A 21,526-nucleotide genomic window follows, 5' to 3' on the forward strand; every position below is an offset into this window, starting at 1 on the left:
TCTTCATAATATGGATTTTTACATGAAGTTTTTGAAGACTACTCAAATGTCACTCCCAGCTGAAGCTTCTGAGCTGGTGTAAGATTTGCTGTGCTTTCTCTGCCTTCTGCCATGGTGAGCAGCAACATTCCAGGTGGTGAATAATCTGCTAGCCAGAGAAAGAGCAGCCCATGACAGACGGGGATATGGACAGGGAGCAGTCTTTATAGTGTTAATCCAGTGGAATTCACAGGTCTGTTTGTCACTACAGCATAGCCCAGCCCACCTCAACTGATAACAGTCCATAAGCTTAGATTCTTTATCTTAAAATAAAATTTACAAATGTTACTTCATCTAGCAAATGAATTCAGTGAACAACTCATTTTCCTATGTATGGTATAGACTTCATGTCCTCCATTCCCCCTTTCATACATTACACCGAAGAATAGACTGCTATGTTCATTATGGCATGCCTTTCCTTTCATCCATATATCTCAGGTAACGAGGACAAGAACTTCAGCCAACAAACAAGATACATCCCTCTGGGAAGGAAAACAAAATTTGCCAAGGTTGCATAACTAGGTAAAATAGGTTTATTCCTCATTAATCATCGTGGATGCCCAAAATAAAAGCCACAAAGGGATTTAACTCCATGCCAACTGTGGGACAGAAACTCAGAAAGACTGGCAAGACGGAATCCTGTCAAGAATGTAGAACAAGTGGAAGTCTCGCGTATTGCTCGCAGGAGGCTAAGAATATGCTCCCACCTGAAAGGCAGTTTGGCAGCTCCTTCCAAAGTCAAATGATCCATATGATCCAGCCACCCCACTCTTAAATATTTATCCCAAGGAAATAAGCCAGGTACCCACTCTACCAGTTACCTACTGCTGTGTAACATTACTACAGACTTGCCACCTTCAAGAGCACATATTGGGGCTGGTGTCATAGCGCAGCAGATAAAGCTGCCACATGCAGTGTTGGCATCCAGTATGGGCGCTGGTTTGTGTCCCAGTTGTTCCATTTCTGATCCAGCTTCCTGCTAACGGCCTGAGGAAGGCAGGGGAATACGTCCCACGTGTCTGGGCCCCTGCATCCCACCTAGGAGAACCACAAGAAGCTCCTGGCCGTGGCAGCCATCTGGGGAGTAAACCATCAGATGAAAGATTCTCTTGGCCGGCACCGTGGCTCACTAGGCTAATCCTCCGCCTAGCGGCGCCGGCACACTGGGTTCTAGTCCCGGTCAGGGCGCCGAATTCTGTCCCGGTTGCCCCTCTTCCAGGCAGGCTCTCTGCTGTGGCCCGGGAGTGCAGTGGAGGATGGCCCAAGTGCTTGGACCCTGCACTCCATGGGACCAAGAGAAGCACCTGGCTCCTGCCTTTGGATCAGCGCGGTGCGCCGGCCTTGGCGGCCATTGGAGGGTGAACCAACAGCAAAGGAAGACCTTTCTCTCTGTCTCTCTCTCTCACTGTCCATTCTGCCTGTCAAAAAAAAATAAAGATTCTCTCTCTCTCTCTAACTCTGAATTTTGAAAAAAATAAATAAATCTTTTTTTTGTTTTGTTTTTTAACTTTTATTTAATGAATATAAATTTCCAAAGTACAGCTTATGGATTACAATGGCTTTCCCCCACCCCATAACTTCCCTCCCATCCACAACCCTCCCCTTTCCCGCTCCCTCTCCCCTTCCATTCACATCAAGGTTCATTTTCAATTCTCTTTATATACAGAACATCAGTTTAGTATATATTAAGTAAAGAATACAACAGTTTGCACCCGCATAGAAACACAAAGTGAAAAATACTGTTTGAGTACTAGTTATAGCATTAAATCACAATGTACAGCACATTAAGGACAGAGATCCTACATGAGGAGTAAGTGCACAGTGACTCCTGTTGTTGACTTTACAAATTGACACTCTTGTTTATGGCATCAGTAATCACCCTAGGCTCTTGTCATGAGTTGCCAAGGCTATGGAAGCCTTTTGAGTTCACCGACTCTGATCTTCTTTCTTTCTTTCTTTCTTTATTTTACAGGCAGAGTGGACAGTGAGAGAGAGAGACAGAGAGAAAGGTCTTCCTTTGCCGTTGGTTCACCCTCCAATGGCCGCCAAGGCCGGCGCACTGCGGCCGGCGCACCACGCCAATCCGAAGGCAGGAGCCAGGTGCTTCTCCTGGTCTCCCATGGGATGCAGGGCCCAAGCACTTGGGCCATCCTCCACTGCACTCCCTGGCCATAGCAGAGAGCTGGCCTGGAAGAGGGGCAACCAGGACAGACTCCGGCGCCCCGACCAGGACTAGAACCCGGTGTACCGGCTCAGCTAGGTGGAAGATTAGCCTGTTGAGCCGCAGCGTGGCTCTGATCATATTTAAACAAGGTTGTAGTCAAAGTGGAAGTTCTCTCCTCCCTTCAGAGAAAGGTACCTCCTTCTTTGATGACCTGTTCTTTCCACTGGGATCTCACTCACAGAGATATTTCATTTAGGTTTTTTGTTTTTTGTTTTGCCAAAGTGTCTTGGCTTTCCATGCCTGAAATACTCTCATGGGCTTTTCAGCCGGATCTGCATGCCTTAAGGGCTGATTATGAGGCCAGAGTGCTGTTTAGGACATCTGTCATTCTATGAGTCTGCTGTGTATCTCGCTTCCCATGTTGGATCGTTCTCTCCCTTTTTGATTCTATCAGTTAGTATTTGCAGACACTAGTCTTGTTTATGTGATCCCTTTGACTCTTAGTCCTATCATTATGATCAATTGTGAACAGAAATTGATCACTTGGACTAGTGAGATGGCATTGGTACATGCCACCTTGATGGGATTGAATTCGAATCCCCTGGTATGTTTCTAACTCTACCGTTTGGGGCAAGTCAGCTTGAGCATGTCCTGAATTGCACATCTCTTCCCTCTCTTATTCCCACTCTTATATTTAACAGTGATCACTTTTCAGTTAAGTTTCAACACTTAAGAATAACTGTGTATTGATTACAGTATTCAATCAAAAGTACTAAGTAGAACAAATAAATCTTTTTTTTTTCTTTGACAGATAGAATTAGTGAGAGAGAGAGAGAGAGACAGAGACAAAGGTCTTCCTTCCGTTGGTTCACCCCCCAAATGGCCGCCACGGCCAGGGATGTGCCAATCCGAAGCCAGGAGCCCAGTACTTCCTCCTGGTCTCCCATGCAGGTGCAGGGGCCCAAGCACTTGGGCCATCCTCCACTGCCCTCCTGGGCCACAGCAGAGAGCTGGGCTGGAAGAGGACCAGCCAGGACTAGAACCCCGTGGCCCATATGGGATGCCAGTGCCACAGGCGGAGGATTAACCAAGTGAACAACAGTGCTGGCCCCAATAAATAAATCTTAAACAAAAAGAAAGCACATACTTATTATCTCTGTTTCCTTGGGTAAGGAGCCTGGACATGGTTTAGCAGGGACTTCTGCTCCAGCAAGTCTTATAAGACTGATTAAGGTGTTGACCAGGGCTCAGGCCTCATCATATACTCAACTGGGATGGAACCACTTCCCACCCAGCTCCTACAACTGCTGAGCATGATCTAGTCCCTGTCAGACTCTCCGCTCTGGGCCTCAATTTCTTGGAGACCCTTAGAAGCTACCTCTAGTTCCTTGCCACATGGACCCCTCTGCAGGGTGGCTTCCTTCATCAAAGCCATTAAAGAGCCTGTTGGCAAGGCAGGAGATACACTCTCATGTGTTGCAACTGCAGAAGGGACCACCCATCACCTCTGCCACATTCTGTTGGTTAGAAGGAAGTCACAGTCCCCACCAACACTCAAGGGAAGAGGCTGGCACAGGAGGCAGGGATCATTGGGAACCATCTCAGAGCCCTGTACCACATTCAGGCAGACTTGCACACAAACATTCATAGCAACTTTGTTCAAAATAGCCCAAAACGGGAGACATCCCAAGTGCCCCTCACAGGTGAATGGATAAACGCGCCGTGAGAGTGCACATCAGCGTACTGCTCAGCAATAAAAGGGAAAGAACTACGCATACACACAACACGAAAGGGTCTCACACGCGGGACAGCAAGTGAGACAAAGGAGTCAGTCACAAAGAACACGGAGGCCAAGCCAGTCAGTGGGGACCGGAATCAGAGTGACAGGTACCGACTGGCAGGGGGACAGAAGGGCGTGCCCTGCGGTAACAGCAACGCTCTGCCTCTTCTTTGAGGGTTGGCTCACACGTGTACATAATTGTCAAAATGCACCAAATGCTTAGGTTATGTGCAGCTCATTGTGCGATAACTATATTTCATTAAAAACTGGGCTCAGTCTTCTGCCATCATAGTAGTCTTTCATGGGTTGCTTTTTTGCTTGAAGAACACTTATTCTGGTCATCCGCTTGAATGATTCCAATGTAAAATTCTTCACTTCTATTGAGAAGGGGATATGACAGAATTGATAAGAGCACCAGGAAAATGTTAACAGGACATTCAGGAAGGGATTTTGCAATATAATCTATAGTCTTATTTTCTGAATATTATTGAAGAGTAATAATAAAGGGGGAGGGCTCTGCTCAAAGATGGTTCTAGAAATGAGGCTTTTTCTATCATTATTATTATCATTATTACTAAATTCAGAGCACAGACAGTGTTTCAGGTTGGCATGGGTTTTGCACCCAAAGCAAAATGCATCATTCAAGACACCATAAGAAAGACATCTTAAGCTCATCTTCCTGCTACAGACAGAGACAGCATTTGGTGGGGGCTGGACAGAGTCCAATTGCTGAATGGCCCAACTACAGTGCAGAACCACAGCCCAGCTTGAAGGGCCAGATGCGAAGGGGAGACCAAAATGAAAACTATCAACGGAATAAAAGAACACACAGGCAAGGAAGCAGCAGGAGGGCTGCAGAAATACAGGCAAACACGGGAAATACACCAAGAACATGAAATGCGCTGCTACTGATTTGCATGCTGGGTTATGTCAATAGACACCATTTTTAGGAACAGAAAATTAAAATGGGAAAGGTTTCTTTTTTTTTTAACAAACAAGAAAAGACAGTGTGCAGGCATATTCACAGCAACCTGGAAATGAGACTAATCTCTTGGAGTCACAATTAAATTTCAACAAAAAGAGGGGGTGGGTATATGAATAAAGATGTGTTTCAAACAAAGAGAAGAAAGGGTATTTTGGGTATTCGGCTGGTTGAATATTTAAGCATAATAACTGATACTTGGGAGGAGCATAAATGCTTCATAAAGGACGTGACTCAAGGGCTGGAAATGCAGGATTAAGCAGCACAGAAGCGGTGGACGACTTTCCATCCGGGATCCCTGATGCTGTCGGTCATTCACTCCACAGTCACCTATCAATCCCCAGCTAACTGCTATGACAACATCCTCCCCTCCCCTGCACCCCACTCCTTGCCCCTCTGCCAGGGGCACGCCCCAAACCTCCATATTCCTGAGCCGGCCTGGGCCACAGTCCCCAACACCTCATGGGACTGAGCATCAGGTTATGTCTGAGCGTTTGTGCTAACTTATTTTAGATGACATTAAGGGTTTTTTTTTTTTAACTCTTTCAGAGGTATCTACTAAAATGTTTATAAAAGGACTTAGATGCTGTCTGGGGTTGCTTCAATATCAGGGAATATTACACAGCAACAACGAAGGCCAGATTCTGACCCCATAGAAGAATCTCACAGACAATGCTAAGTAAAGAAATTAGGTCTTCAGACAGTACATATTTTTTTTTTATTTATTTGACAGGTAGAGATATAGATAGTGAGAGAGAGAGAGACAGAAAGAAAGGTCTTCGCTCTGCTGGTTCACTCCCCAAATGGCCGCCACGGCCAGCGCTGCACCAATCCAAGGCCAGGAGCCAGGTGCTTCTTCCTGGTCTCCCATGCAGGTGCAGGAGCCCAAGCACTTGGGCCATCCTCCACTGCCCTCCCAGGCCACAACAGAGAGCTGGGCTGGAAGAGGACCAGCCAGGACTAGAACCCGGGGCCCATATAGGATGCTGGCACCGCAGGCGGAGGATTAACCAAGTGAGCCATGGCGCCGGCCCCCAGACGGTACATATTATGTGATTCCCTTTATCTGAAGATCAGGAGAGGCAACAACCAACTTTTTGAGTTAAATTTAGAATAGTGGCTATGTTGCAGAGAAAGATGACAACAGAAATCAGAATTTTGGCTATTGGGCTGGGTGCTGTGGCACAGCAGGTTAATCCTCTGCCTGTGGCACCAGCATCCCATATGGGCACTGGTTCTAGTCCTGGCTGCTCTTCTTCCAACCTAGCTCTCTGCTAAGGCCTTGGAAAGCAGTAGAAGATGGCCCAAGTCCTTGGGCTTCTGCACCCATATGGCAGACTGGGAAGAAGCACCTGGGTCCTGGCTTCATATTGGCACAGCTCTGACCATTGCAGCCAATGGGGAGTGAACCAATGGATGGAAGACCTTTCTCTCTGTTTCTCCCTCTCACTGTCTGTAACTCTACCTCTCAAATAAATAAATAAAATCTTTTAAAAAAAGAATATTGGCTATTTCTGGGTAGTGAATATGACTGAAAGGAGACAGGAGGGAATTTTCTAGAATGATGGAAATTTTCTACAATCTGGTTTGGTGGTGGTACATAACGTCAGACTCATCAGATGCTCAAGTTGTGTGCATTTCATTGTATGTTAAGTGTATTTCAAAAAAAGCTATTAGTTATTTTTTAGCTTGAAGACATGTATTTGGATCATCAGTTTTCTTTCATGTATGCTTACAGGCATTCATTCTCTTTCCCAGTGAATACATAAGTGAAAGTAACAGTACTGTTATTTAGCGACTATGATAATTCCCTTCTGGAGCAGAGCCACAGTCATTTAGAAAAGCCCAGCAACACTCTGCCACTGACAAATCACTCAGTTTGAAGTCTTCTTGCTGAGTCATCACTTTTTCATATGATGGCTCTCAAGGAACCATACCATATAGGACCAATGAATATTGGTTCTCTTCATTTTTTTTTAAGATTTATTTATTTATTTGAAAGGCAGAGTTACAAAGAGGCAGAGGCGGAGAGAAAGAGAGGTCTTCCATCTGCTGGTTCACTCCCCAGATGGCTGCAATGGCCGGAGCTGCACTGATCAGAAGCCAGGAGCTAAGAGCTCCTTCTGGGTCTCCCACATGGGTACAGGGGCCCAAGGACTTGGGCCATCTTGTACTGCTTTCCCATGCCACAGCAGAGAGCTGGATAGGACATGGAGCAGCCGGGTCTCGAACCAGTGCCCATATGGGATGCCGGCACTGCAGGCCAGGACATTAACCCACTGTGCCACAGTGCCGGCCCCAATATTGGTTCTCTTTAAAAAGTAGATGAGGTTGGGGCCGGCACTGTGGTGTAGCAGGTAAAGCCACCTCCTGCAGTGCTGGCATCCCATATGGAGACCTGGCAGCTCCTCTTCCAATCCAGCTCTCTGCTATGGCCTGGGAAAGCAGTGGAAGATGGCCCAAGTCTTTGGGCCCCTGAACTCACATAGGAAGACCCGGAGGAAGTGCTTGGCTCCTGGCTTCTGAAAGGCGCAGGTCTGGCAATTGCAGCCAACTGGTGTGTGAACCAGTGGATGGAAGACCTTCTCTCTGCCTCTCTTTTTCTCTCTGTATAACTCTGTCAAATAAATAAATAAATCTTTAAAAAAAATAGATGGGGGATGAGGGAGTGGGGCAGCACTGTGGCATAGTAGGTAAAGCCACTGCCTGCAGTGCCAGCATCCCATATGGATGCCAGTTCAAATCCCAGTTGTTCCACTTCCAATCCAGCTGCCTGCTAATGTATGTGCCTGGGAAATCATGGGAACATGGCCCAAGTCCTTGGGCCTCTGCATCCATGTGGAGACTCAGAAGAAGCTCCTGGCTCCTGGCCTGGGATGGGCCCAGCTCTGACTATTGCAGTCATTTGTGAATGGAAGATCTCTCTCTGTCTCCCCCCACCCCTCTCTAACCCTGCCTTTCAAATAAATAAATAAATCTTTTAAAAAAATAAAACAAAACGTAGTTGGGGCAGGAATCAGAATAGCAATTAAAGCACTGGTTGTGATGCCTGCATCCCATACTGGAATGCTTCAGTTTAAGTCCAACGGTGCCTGTGTTTGATTCCAACTACCTGCTAATGTGAACCTTGGGAGGCAGCAGGTGATGTCTCAAGTACTTGGGTCCCTGCCACCCATATGGGAGACTTGGACTGAATTCCTGGATCCTGATTTTGGCCTGGCCTTTCTCCAACTACTGCAAGCACTTGGAGAGTGAAGCGATGAATGTAAGATCTCTCTGTGTCCGTCTGTGTCTCTCTCCTTCTGTCTCTCTGCCTTTCAAATAAATACATTTTTAAAAAATAAATAAATAAAGAGGAACAAATGTATCACAGAGCCCGAACCCAGCTATCCTCATGATGCCAGGGACCTCTCTGCCCTGCAGTGTAAGCTTTTGGATGGAAGCAAGGTGAGCCTGGTCTGTACAAGTCTGGGGGTTCTTTACTAGCAAGGAAAGCATATTCCCAGGGAGGAATCTCAGCCCTGGAAGCCAAGTCCATTATTGAAAATCAACATCGGGGTAGCTCAACATAGAAACTAAAGTTTCCCCAGTGCTGAGAATGATGGTGGATCATGTGTGTGGTCATCCTGGTCAACACTTCACCTGGCTCTGAGAAACAGGGGACTGTATCCTGAGGACTTGCAGGCTCTGGTCTTGGCCTGAACTTATTCTTTCTTCTCCCCTTGGCATTGTTAATAGCTCTGTTTAAAAATATCTGGGAGCCGGCCAGCGCCATGGCTCACTAGGCTAATCCTCCGCCTTGCGTTGCCGGCACACCGGGTTCTAGTCCCGGTTGGGGCGCCAGATTCTGTCCCGGTTGCCCCTCTTCCAGGTCAGCTCTCTGCTGTGGCCAGGGAGTGCAGTGGAGGATGGCCCAAGTCCTTGGGCCCTGCACCCCATGGGAGACCAGGAGAAGCACCTGGCTCCTGCCATCGGATCAGCGTGGTGCGCCGGCCACAGCGGCCATTGGAGGGTGAACCAACGGCAAAAGGAAGACCTTTCTCTCTGTCTCTCTCACTGTCCACTCTGTCAAAAAAAAAAAAAAAAAAAAAAAATATGGGAGCCTTCGCCTGACTGGTTTACTGTCATCCTACTGCTATTTCATCTGTCAAGGATAATTTAGTAAAATTGTAAACATTGATTCAGGTTCTGTCTCATGCTCCACCAATTAACAGATATATATCATCTGTATTTATTTTTTAAAAACCCTCATTTATTTTACTTGAAAGGCAGAATGACAAAGAGAGATTGATCTTCCACCCATTGGTTTACTCCCTAAATGGCTGCAACAGCCAGAGCTAGCTAGGCCAAAGTCAGGAGCCAGAAAAATCTATCTCGGTCTCCCGTGCAGGTGGCAGGTCCTACAAGTACTTGGACCATCATCTGCTGCCTCCCAGGCACATTAGCAAGAAGATGGATTGGAAAGCATGGAGTATCCAACCACCACTCTGATCAGGAATACCAGCATCCTAAGCAACAGCCACCCATATCACCTGTGTTTAACAATCAGGGCGGAAGTGGATGTTTGGTGCCCCTATTAAGACACTGTTTGGGGTCAGCACCGCGGCTCAATAGGCTAATCCTCCGCCTGCGGCGCCGGCACACTGGGTTCTAGTCCCGGTTGGGGCGCCAGATTCTGTCCCGGTTGCCCCTCTTCCAGGCCAGCTCTCTGCTATGGCCTGGGAGTACAGTGGAGGATGGCCCAGGTGCTTGGGCCTTGCACTCCGTGGGAGACCAGGAGAAGCACCTGGCTCCTGCCATCGGATCAGTGCAGTTCACCGGCTGCAGTGTGCCAGCCACAGCGGCCATTGGAGGGTGAACCAACGGTAAAGGAAGACCTTTTTCTCTGTCTCTCTCTCTCTATCCACTCTGCCTGTCAAAAAAAAAAAAAAAAAAGACACTGTTTGGGATGCTCACATCCATATCAGATCGCGTGGTTTTGAATCCCAGCTCTGCTTTTGATCCAGCTTCCTGCTAATGCACACCCTGGGAGGCAGCAGGTGGGGGCTGGAGTACTTGTGCCCCTGTCCCCCAAATGAGAGACCCAGATGGGGTTCCAGGTTTCTACATCTGGCATAGCCCAGCTCTGGCAATTGTGGGTATCTGGGAAGTAAACAGTAGATGGACTCTCTCTCCCCTCCCCATTGCTCACTCTTTCTGTCTCTCTTGCCACTACCTTCTAAATAAATAATCTTTTAATTTAATATGAATAAATAAAAATCTGGGTGATGTTTCCAACAAGACAGGTGAAAGTTTGGTAAGAAACAGGAAACTGCATATACCCCATGTATCGCCCACAGAAGTGCTTATTAATCAATTTTAAAAGAAAAAAGAATAATTTAAAAGTGGAGAAAATTGATGAACACCACACTAAACAAACAATAAACATCTGTGTCATGGATAATGGAACAAAGCCACAGTGCACACCTCATGACGGATGCACTGAGAAGAACATCATGTTTCTGTTGCAATAACAAAATACCTGAGGCTGGCACTTTATAAAGAAAAATGAATCATTTAGCTCACAGTTTGCGAAGCTCAAAGTCCAAGATCAAGTGGCCCCATCTGTTTGGCAGGTGAGGGCCTGCCTGGCTCCATCACAACATGGCAGGGGGTGAGAAGTGCTATTGCTCTTCGGATATATTCATGAAAATATTTAAGGGTTAAGGGACATGGAACTTACTCTCAAAGGATTCAGAAAAAGATGTGTCTTTATATATGCAGGCATGTGTGTGTGTATACATGCATACACACACACACACACACACACAAATACTAAGCCAAATATGAAACTTGATAATAATTGATAAATCTGTGTGCTCCCCTTCTTTCAAATAAGGTGAAAATGAAAGTGGAGATGGGAACAGGTCTCAATCCCCCTCTGAATTCCTAACATCAGAAAGTCAGAAGTCCTTTCAGCAGGTCTTAACAGGAGCAAACTGAACTATTTGGAGGGTCTACATATACCCAGCTAGATGAACTGAAATGACTCAAATCATCTTCATCTTTTCCCTTTGTTTCCACAACTGAAAGGCATACTCTGTCATGTGGCAACTGTCAATACAAAAATGAGAAATACTCTAACCCCTTACCACTTTTCATAGAAACATAAATTCTCCAAAATCTGGGCAAAGGTAAAATTAAGTATTAAACAATATGTACTTTTACCCCAACACTCCGTTAATTAGGGAAGACTAAACTTTTGCTAGTGACATTTATCTATCAACAAACCTTTAAGTTTTATGGTATTTTAGGCCAGCGCCGTGGCTCACTAGGCTAATCCTCCACCTGAGGCGCTGGCACCAGTCCCGGATGGGGCGCTGGGTACTAGTCCCAGTTGTTCCTCTTCCAGTCCAGCTCTCTGCTGCAGCCCAGCAGGGCAGTGGAAGATGGCCCAAGTGCTTGGGCCCCTGCACCCACGTGGGAGACCGGGAGGAAGCACCCGGCTCCTGGCTTCAGATCAGCGCAGTGCCGGCTGAGGCGGCCATTAGGGGAGTGAACCAACGGAAGATCTTTCTCTCTGTCTCTCCCTCACTGTCTATAACTCTCTCTGTCTCTCTCTCTCTCACTAACTCTGCCTGTCAAAAAATAAATAAATAAAATAAAAATAAAAAAATAAAAAAGGTTTTATGGTATTTTATGTCCTTAAAGCATTTTATGTCCTTAAAGTAATCCTATAATTATAGGAATAGTTTCTTCCATTTATAAACAAACTAGATTGAAGATCTGTAGAACTTATTTGTCTATTTTATCAACATTGAGCACCATTTTATAAATTTTTATAGCTCATGAATCTATATATTTACTGTTTAATTTTCTGGTGGCATTAAGCTGAAGTTTGCATATGATGAAGGCAATAACTGTCTATACAAGATGCTTAGTAATTAATTTATTTTTAAAGCATTTATTGAATGCTTTAAATGTGTCAAGCACATTGATAGTTACTTAGAGATCAGACAGTAGCATAAATTAGACATGTTGGCCAATCATATATATTTTTTATTTAAACTAAGCCACAAAGACACAGAAAACCTGACCAGACCAATAACCACGACAAAGATTGAATCAGTCAGTAATCAAGACCCTCCAGAATAAGAGAGGGAGGAGGAAGAGGGGTGGGAGTGTAGGTGGGAGGGCAGTTACAGTGGGAAGAATGACCATGTTCTTACAGTTGTACTTACAAAATGCATGAGTTTGAATTCCTTAAATAAAAGGTTTCTGGAGGCGGAGGGAAATCCCAACAACAACAAAAAAAGCCCAGAACCAGATGGCTTCACTGCTGAATTCTACCAGACTTTCAAAAAAGAGCTAATCCTTGAGGCTGGTGCTGTGGTGCAGTGGGCTAAGCCTCCGCTCAAGGTGCCAGCATTCTATATGGATGCCGGTTCATGTCCCGGCTGCTCCTCTTCAGATCTAGCTCTCTGGTATGGCCTGAGAAAGCAGCAGAAGATGGCCCAAGTGCTTGGGCCCCTGCACCCATGTGGGAGACTCCTAAGAAGTTCCTGGCTCCTGGCTCCTGGCTCCTGGCTCCTGGCTCCTGGCTCTGGACTGGCCCAGCTCTGGCCATTGTGGCAATTTGGGGAGTGAACCAGCAGATGGAAGAGCTTTCCCTCTGTCTCTCCCATTTATATACTGAAGAATAAGAATTATATAATTATATCAATAGGTGCAGAGAAAGCACTATAAAATACAACACACTTTAATGATAAGGAAAAAAACTTAAACAAATTGGGTATAGAAGGAACACTGCTGAACACATTCAAGGCAATATACAACAAACCCACAGCCAGCATCATATTAAAAGAAGAAAAGCTGGAAGCATTTCCACTAAGATCTAGGACATTCATTCTCCCCATTACTATTCAATATAGTTCTGAAAATTTTAGCCAGAGCCACTAGGCAAGAAAAAGAAATCAGGGGCCGGCGCTGTGGTGTAGTGTGAGGCTGTCACCCGCAGTGCTGGCATCCCATATGGGCGCCAGCTTGAGTCCCAGCTGCTCCACTTCCGATCCAGCTCTCTGCTATGGCCTGGGAAAGCAGCAGATGATGGCCCAAGTCCTTGGGCCCCAGCACCCACATGGGAGACCCAGAAGGAGCTCTTAGCTCCTGGCTTCTGATCAGTGAAGCTCCGGCCATTGCAGCCATCTGGGGAGTGAACCAGCGGATGGAAGACCTCTCTTTCTCTCCGCCTCTGCCTCTCTGTAACTCTGCCTTTCAAATAAATAAATAAATCTTTTAAAAAAACAAAAGCATTCATATACACTGACAATACCATGTCTGAGAAAGAACTTGTAAGATCAGTCTAATTCACAATCACTACAAAAAAAAATTTTAAATATCCTGGGTAAATTTAACCAAGGATGTGAAAGATCTCTATAATGAAAATTAGAAAACAAGGCAAAAATAGAATAGACACACAAAAAAGGGAAAATCTGCCACATTTGTAGGCTAAAAGAATTAATATCATCAAAATGCCCACACTATTCAAAGCAATTCACAAATTCAATTCAATCCCAATCAAATTACCAAAGACATTCTTAGACCTTGAAAAAATAATCCTAAAGTTCATATAAAAACACAAGAGACCCCAAATATCTAAAGCAATCTTAAACAATAAAAACAAAGCCAAACGCATTACAATACCAGATTTCAAGACATACTAGAAGACTGTTATAATCAAAACATTCTGGTACTGGCACAGAAATACAGATGTGGCTCAGTGGAACAAAATAGAAACTCAAAAAATTAATCCACACACCTAAAACCAACTGATCACTGACAAACGAGTTAAAATTTCTCCCTGAAGAAAGGACAATTACTTCAACAAGTGGTGTTGTTATATACACATGGTAGAATATTATTCAGCCATAAAAAAGAAAACCCATTTTCATAATAAAATGGACACAACTGGTAACCACTGTGCTTAGTGAAATAGGCCAGACCCAAAAGAAAAAATATCACATTTTCTCTGATATGTAGTAGCTAATATTTAGAGCACAAAAAAATTTAATGTATATGAGTAAAACTGACATCTTGGGATTTGTTTATTGTTTATAGCCCTTGTCTACACTCCTATGGAACAGTGGTCTTTCTACATTTTTTGTTGGACTCTTTCTTTGGTGGAGGGATAAATCTCTTATTATAAAGTAAATTAAAAATATATTAGCACAAAAATTAAAATAAAGAAAGGAAGGAAAATGGAGGGTGGGATGGGGAGAGGGATGTAACATATGCTTAGAAATGTATCTGTTCTCTTTATATTAATAAAAATGATACAAACAATAAAATTGATTTTTATTTATTTTCACTTTATTTGAAAGGTAGAGAGACAGATAGAAAGAAATCTTCTTTGTCTACAAAATGTCTACAAAAGTCAGGGTTGGGCCAGGGTGAACCCCGGAGCCAGGAACTCAATGTAGGTCTCCTACCTAGGTGGCAAAGACCAGGTACTCAAGTCATCATTAAGAGTATGCATTAGAGTGCTTGCTTCGGCAGCACATATACTAAAAATTGGAACGATACAGAGAAGATTAGCATGTGTGCAAGGATGATACGCAAATTGATGAAGCGTTCCATATTTTTTTAAAAAATTTTTTTAAAAAAGAGTGTGCATTAGCAGGAAGCTTAATTATAAGAAGAAGAGCTCTGTCTTGAGCCAGAAACTCTAGTATGGGATGCAAGCATCCCAAGGGGTGTTATACCCACTGCAAATACCCTCCCTGAGACAGCTCTATCCAAAGTCAGCATTAGCAGGACTTCCATACATCTGCTACTTCATAAAGGCAATGAAAACACTGATAAATTACCAAAGATAATTTTTCAGAACTCTGGAAATGAACCAAAGGCTTTAAGCAACTACTAGTTATTAAAACAAATAAAAAGGGCCAGCACCATGGCTCACTTGGCTAATCCTCTGCCTTCGGCGCCAGAATCCCATATGGGCGCCGGATTCTGTCCCATTTGCTCCCCTTCCAGTCCAGCTCTCTGCTGTGGCCTGGGAAGGCAGTGCAGGATGGCCCAAGTGCTTGGGCCCTGCACCCGCATGGGAGACCAGGAGGAAGCACCTGGCTCCTGGCTTCGGATCGGCGCAGCACGCCGGCTGTAGCAGCCATTTGTGGGATGAACCAATGGAAGGAAGACCTTTCTCTCTGTCTCTCCCTCTCACTGTCTGTAACTCTACCTGTCAAATAAATAAAATAAAAAATCTTAAAAAAAAGAAAAACGAAACTACTGGAACTTGGTGACAACAAGAAGATCTGCAGTGTGTTAGCCTGGCCCATCTACAGGGTAGTCGTGAGAATCAGTAGCCTCATAGCCTTGGAGGGTAAGTCAGGTTTGGAGCTCTTTGCAAAATCCCATTCCCAGAAACATGTTTCCATTTTAGCCAACCCACAGTTCTCCAGAAAAATCCCATTCACATGGGAACTGTCATTATTTGTCCTGACTCCGAAATCAACTAACCCCACAGGAAAAGTCCTACCCCAGAGGCATCTGGCAAAAATAATCAGTAACAATTTTTAATAACACAGTTGCCTGAGGCTACAATACTAGCTGGGGATAACAAGAGCCCAGCCAAAAATTTAACAGGAAGATCTGTTGAACAGATTCCATGCTCTCACGTATTTTAATGGAAAACTAACCTATAAACCTAAAAAGCTCAATAAACTCCGTAACATAAATTCAAAAAGAGTCGCAACATCACACGGTCAAGCTCCAAATGTCTAACACAAAGTGAGGACCTTGAACGAAGCAAGAAACAATAATTCAGTATGCATAAGGAGTCCTCAGTGAGATTATTGCTGGCTTCTTGCCCAAAGCTAAGGATACCAGAGGGAAAATAGCATTTTAAAGTGATGAAGAAAAAAAATGCTAAATAAGAATTCTCAATCCAGCAAACTATCCTTCAAATGAGGAGAAATTAAAGCATTTCCAGGTTAAACAGAAAATTTTCTGCTAGCAGACATGCTGTATAAGAAATACTAGAGTCTTTTATGCTGAGAAGAATGGACAGAAGACAACTCCAAGTTACCCCAAGACATTAGGAACACCATTACAGATAACTATGAGAGTAAATTATAATTTATAAAGATGTACTTTGTATGATATATTAACAGCACAGAGGATGGAAAATATCAGAGCAAATTTTTTAATAGAAAACTTTTATTTAATAAATATAAATTTCAAAAGTACAACTTTAAGATTACAGTGGTTCTTCCCCCCATATCCACCCTCCCACTCACAAACCACCCCATCTACTACTCCCTTTCCCATCTCATTCTTCATTAAGATTCATTTTTAATTATCTCTACATACAGAAGATCAACTCTATACTGAGTACAGATTTCAACAGTTTGCACCCACACAGACACACAAAGTATAAAGTACTGTTTGAAGACTAGTTTTACTGTTAATTCTCATAGTACAACACATTAAGGACAGAGGTTCTACATGGGGAGCAAGAGCACAGTGATTCCTGTTGTTGATTTAACAAATGACACTCTTATTTATGACTTCAGTTATCACCTGAGGCGCTTGTCATGAGTTGCCAAGGCTATGGAAGCCTCTTGAGTTCACAAACTCCAACCTTATTTAGACAAGGTCGTAGTCAGAGTGGAAGTTCTCTCCTCCCTTCAGAGAAAGTTACCTCCTTCTTTGATGACCCGTTCTTTCCACTGGGATTTCACTCACAGAGATCTTTCATTTGGACTTTTTTTTTTTTTTTTTTTTTTTGCCACAGTGTCTTGGCTTTCCATGCCTGAAATACTCTCATGGGCTTTTTAGCCAGATGTGAAAGCATTAAGGGCTGATTCTGAGGCCAGAGAGAGCAAATTTTCTTTACACTATTGTAATTAAGTGAAAATTATTCTGAATTGTTTTAAGAAGTTATTGTAAAACACTATGAAAATAATTCCAAAAAGTACAGTAAAAGAAACAACAAAAATATTTAAATAGTGTGCTAAAAAAATTAAAGCTACCTGGCATTTTTTAAAACAGCAATGGAGGAACATAGGAACAAAAAGACATGAGAGTGGCCGGTGCCGCGGCTCAATAGGCTAAGCCTCCACCTAGCAGCGCCGGCACACCAGGTTCTAGTCCCAGTTGGGGCGCCGGAGTCTGTCCCGGTTGCCCCTCTTCCAGGTCAGCTCTCTGCTGTGGCTATGGAGTGCAGTGGAGGATGGCCCAAGTCCTTGGGCCCTGCACCCCATGGGAGACCAGGAGAAGCACCTGGCTCCTGCCTTCGCATCAGCGCGGTGTGCCAGCTGCAGTGCGCCAGCCGTGGTGGTCATTGGAGGGTGAACCAACGGCAAAAGGAAGACCTCTCTCTCTGTCTCTCTCTATCCACTCTGCCTGTTTAAAAAAAAAAAAAAAAAAAAAGACATGAGACATAAAGATAGCAAATAGCAATGTTGTAGATGTAAATCTTATCATATTACTTTATTTTGATTTTTATCTTTTAAAGATATTTTCAAAAGAAAACATAAGGTGCAGTGTGATAGGGATCCACTTCTCCAAGACTCTCAGAGATCCTGGCTGGCTCCCCTCGGGCTTACAGGATCACTATAGCAGCTCGAAACACTGCATCTAGACATGACAGTAACCTAAAGGCAACTTCCAAAGCACACCTTTTGTTAAGAGTGAATAATTCACTCCTTCAAGCTCCTAAGAAGTTCTCCATTTTGTGTCACTGGTCAGAATTGCAGTACACTGCTGTGGCCTAGGTAGTCAGAAAGACCAGCATGATTTACTTGGACCAATCAACATTTAACCCCAGAGATGACCATTGCTGAACATGGCTAATGGAGAAAAACAATACTAAGCAAAACCCAGGTTTCAGAAAAAGCTTGCTATGTTTTGTAGACAACCAACTGTAGTTGTCACATGTTTACACTGCTCTTAACAGTTTTCCACTTTAGATAGAATCTACTGAATTTTTGAGATGACTTGAAATTTAATTTTTTTTCATGTCACTATAACTAACCTTCTCCCAATATTGTTGTATCATGAATGTTGGTTATAAGACATAGCACTTATATTATCATGACCACGTAGGCTCATTCTCCAAGCTAAAGTTTACTTTATAATTACTTTTTCTCAGCTTTATGCTTTTCCTGTAGCTCACAGCTGCTTAGACCCTTTTGTAATTTTCTTTGTTTTCTGTGACCAATTTTCCCCAAAGACCTGTCAATATTTTTCCCAAATATTCAAACACTTTAAGTCATCTGTCAGTTGCCCTTTCATCCCCTTGAGAGAACTCCCTCCCACAGCCCTTTATCTTTCTACTATAATTTGGACTTGTTGCTGTCTAGCAACAGAATAACCTCCATTCTTGGAATTTCCTTTCTCCTCCTCTAATACTGAATCCTCAATTCCAGGATCCCTTGTTTTCTTTTTCTTAGCTATTTCCTCATTTTTTTTTGAAGCACACATATTTTTTTTTAAAAGATTTATTTAATTTATTTGAAAGACAGAGTTACAGAGAGAGGTACAGCCAGAGAGAGGTCTTCCATCCACTAGTTCACTCCCAAAATGACAGCAACCGCCCAGAGCTCAGCTGATCCAAAGCAAGGAGCGAAGACCTTCTTCCAGGTCTCCCACATGGTTACAGGGGCCCAAGGAATTGGGCCATCTTCCACTGCGTTTCCAGGCCACAGCAGAGAGCTGGATCAGAAGTGGAGCAGCCAGGACTCAAACCAACATCCATATGGGATGCTGGCACTGCAGGGCAGGGCTTTAACCCACTGCGCCACAGCGCCAGTCCCCACATACTCTTTAAACGTTATCCGAGCTGGCACCGCGGCTCAATAGGCTAATCCTCCGCCTTGCGGCGCTGGCACACTGGGTTCTAGTCCCGGTCGGGGCGCCGGATTCTGTCCCGGTTGCCCCTCTTCCAGGCCAGCTCTCTGCTGTGGCCAGGGAGTGCAGTGGAGGATGGCCCAAGTACTTGGGCTCTGCAACCCGTGGGAGACCAGGAAAAGCACCTGGCTCCTGCCTTCGGATCAGCACGGTGCGCTGGCTGCGGCGGCCATTGGAGGGTGAACCAACGGCAAAGGAAGACCTTTCTCTCTGTCTCTCTTTCTCACTGTCCACTCTGCCTGTAAAAAAAAAAAAAAAAAAAAACTTATCCTTAACATATTTGGTCCCTGAATACTTTAAAGCGTAGTTACATGAATTTATTCTGCTTCACTTGGAAATTTCCCAGATTTATAGCAATTTTAATAATAGTACATGAAACATTTACCTTTATCCAGATTCACTTATGAACACTTTTTTTCATTTTCCTTAGCATTTGCTTTTACTTCCTCTTTCTTGGATGTAGAAATGATTTTAATAAAGGATTTGACTAAGGAAAAAGAGGAGGCAAGAACAACCACTGGACCAACAAAACCCTGCGCCGAGCTGCTGCATCCCCACACCTAGAGCTTCCCCACCATCACCATGCTGGAGAGAAATGCTGACGGGAATGCTAAAGGAGGTAAGGCCAAGGTGAAGGACAGACCACGGAGAAGACCCAGAAGGTTGTCTGCTAAACCAGCTCCTCCACAAGCCAGAATCCAAGCCTAAAAAGACCCCTGCGTAAAAGGGAGAGAAAGTACCCAAAGGGAAAAGGGGAAATATTGATGCTGATCAGGATGGGAATAACTCCGCAGAAAACGGAGACACCAACAGAGACCAGACACAGGAAGCTGCAGGTGCGGGAGATGCCAGGCGAAGTGTGCATTTCTGACAACTGTGTACTTCTGGTGACTGTACAGTCTGAAGTACTACTTCTTATCAATTTTTACAAAAATGCAGTTTTGCTTTACTTTTTAAGCCATGTTGTTAGCACACGGAACACTTCATTGTTGTTTTGGGGTCTCCGAAGCTGGAATGATATAGGGAAAAACAGCTTTCCCCTGTAGTTTTGAGAAGCTTCCTCTTGGCTCCCAGCAGGGTTTCTCCGCCTTTGACATATCGCCACGGGGCACAAAACCCTGGGGCGTGGAAAAACTAAATTTGATTTTATGTCCTCTGCCTCCTCCCTGCCTGCTTTCAGCATAGACTTAACTCCCTTAAGCCAATGCTGAGACGTGCTGGGACCTGACTCCAGCACAACAGGTCACCTGGCCTTCCCAGTCCCACCACTGAGATGGTGTCCCTCCTCAGAGCCACTGTTCCTTTTCTGGACTGCGCATATTCGGAGCTAAATGTGAAGTGCCAACCCTCACTCTAAACTTTCCCTTTCCAGAGCATCAAATAAAGACATTTTTTGTTAAAGACTGATTTATTTATTTGAAAGTCAGAGTTATAAAGAGAGACAGAAAGAGACAGGGAGATCTTCAGGTGCTGGTCCATTCCCAGATGGCCACAATGTCCAGGGCTGAGCCAGTCCGAAGCCAAGAGTCAGGAGCCTCCTCTGGATCTCCCACATTGGTGAAGGGGCCCAAACAGTTGGACCATCCATCTTCTGCTGCTTTGCCAGGCATATCAGGAGGAGATGGACTGGAAGCAGAGCAGCCGGTTCTCCAAGCAGCACCCATATGGGATGCTGGCATCACAGGTGGCAGCTTTCCCCACCACACAACAAAGTACACAACAAAGTCAGCCCCATTCATTGGGTTTTATAGTGCCTTTTTGATGGACAGTCCACTGAAGAAGGGAGTTGAAAGTTGCTGCATACTGTTAGCGATTCTCTGCCCATGTTGTGCCTGAAACACCACGTCTGTTTATGAAAAGAACCTTTAGTAAAACTGGATTCATTCGAGCTTGGAAAAAAAAATACTTGACTAGCCGGCGCCGTGGCTCAATAGGCTAATCCTCCACCTTGCGGCGCCGGCACACCGGGTTCTAGTCCCGGTTGGGGCGCCGGATTCTGTCCCGGTTGCCCCTCTTCCAGGCCAGCTCTCTGCTGTGGCCAGGGAGTGCAGTGGAGGATGGCCCAGGTGCTTGGGCCCTGCACCCCATGGGAGACCAGGAAAAGCACCTGGCTCCTGGCTCCTGCCAGGATCAGCGCGGTGCGCCGGCTGCAGCGGCGGCCATTGGAGGGTGAACCAACGGCAAAGGAAGACCTTTCTCTCTCTGTCTCTCTCTCTCACTGTCCACTCTGCCTGTCAAAAAAAAAAAAAAAAAAAAAAAATACTTGACTAAGTTGCATACAAAAGTGTTTATCCATAAAGACTTGTGTATATATTTCCATAGGATAAAATATTCTCTTATATTTCCATAATATAGTTATCAACTTCAGTAAGTTTAACATTGATCCAGTGCTTTTCTTTATGGCAGGGATTCTAATGTTGTAAATTGGTTCAATAATATCCTTTTTGGCAGTTTACTTTTTCTCTAGTAGAAGAACCACTCAGATCAAATATTGCATTTAATTATCATGTACCTTTAGTCACCCTTAATCTGGAATATTTCCTCAATCTTTCTCTTCAATGACATTCACATTTATTAATACAAAAATTCCTTTTATAAAAAATGTAATCATTTGGGTTTATGTGGTGCACCCCCGTGGTTAGATCCAGAGTCATCTCGGGCTGGAATA

At 44.4% G+C, this 21,526-nt stretch overlaps 1 protein-coding gene, 1 non-coding gene and 1 pseudogene across 15 annotated transcripts in view; 2 read left to right on the plus strand and 1 right to left on the minus strand.

Moving 5' to 3' along the window:
• Nucleotides 1-21,526, minus strand: part of ZNF621 (zinc finger protein 621) — a 209,630-nt gene that overhangs the window by 174,270 nt on the left and 13,834 nt on the right. For 5 of the 13 annotated variants that reach the window (XR_016214937.1, XR_016214936.1, XR_016214935.1 and 2 more), the window contains one exon: nucleotides 16,147-17,352. The exons of 1 other annotated variant lie outside the window; for it this stretch is intronic. The gene's annotated coding sequence lies outside the window, so the exon portion shown is untranslated. Of the gene's footprint in view, nucleotides 1-16,146; nucleotides 17,353-20,247; nucleotides 21,090-21,526 lie in introns of those variants that run through there. 7 more of the 13 variants (XR_016214939.1, XR_011379582.2, XR_016214934.1 and 4 more) reach the window with 2 other exon arrangements.
• On the plus strand, nucleotides 14,484-14,586 carry LOC127492528 (U6 spliceosomal RNA). The gene has a single exon (XR_007922043.1). It is a non-coding gene; the product is annotated as a U6 spliceosomal RNA (small nuclear RNA).
• On the plus strand, nucleotides 17,348-20,557 carry LOC149124400 (non-histone chromosomal protein HMG-17 pseudogene; annotated as a pseudogene). Its single transcript, XR_016214943.1, has one exon. The product of XR_016214943.1 is annotated as a non-histone chromosomal protein HMG-17 pseudogene (transcript).

The sequence above is a fragment of the Oryctolagus cuniculus genome, chromosome 10 (genome assembly GCF_051225735.1).
Source record: "Oryctolagus cuniculus isolate XC-2025 breed Fujian yellow rabbit chromosome 10, ASM5122573v1, whole genome shotgun sequence".
NCBI lineage: Eukaryota > Metazoa > Chordata > Mammalia > Lagomorpha > Leporidae > Oryctolagus > Oryctolagus cuniculus.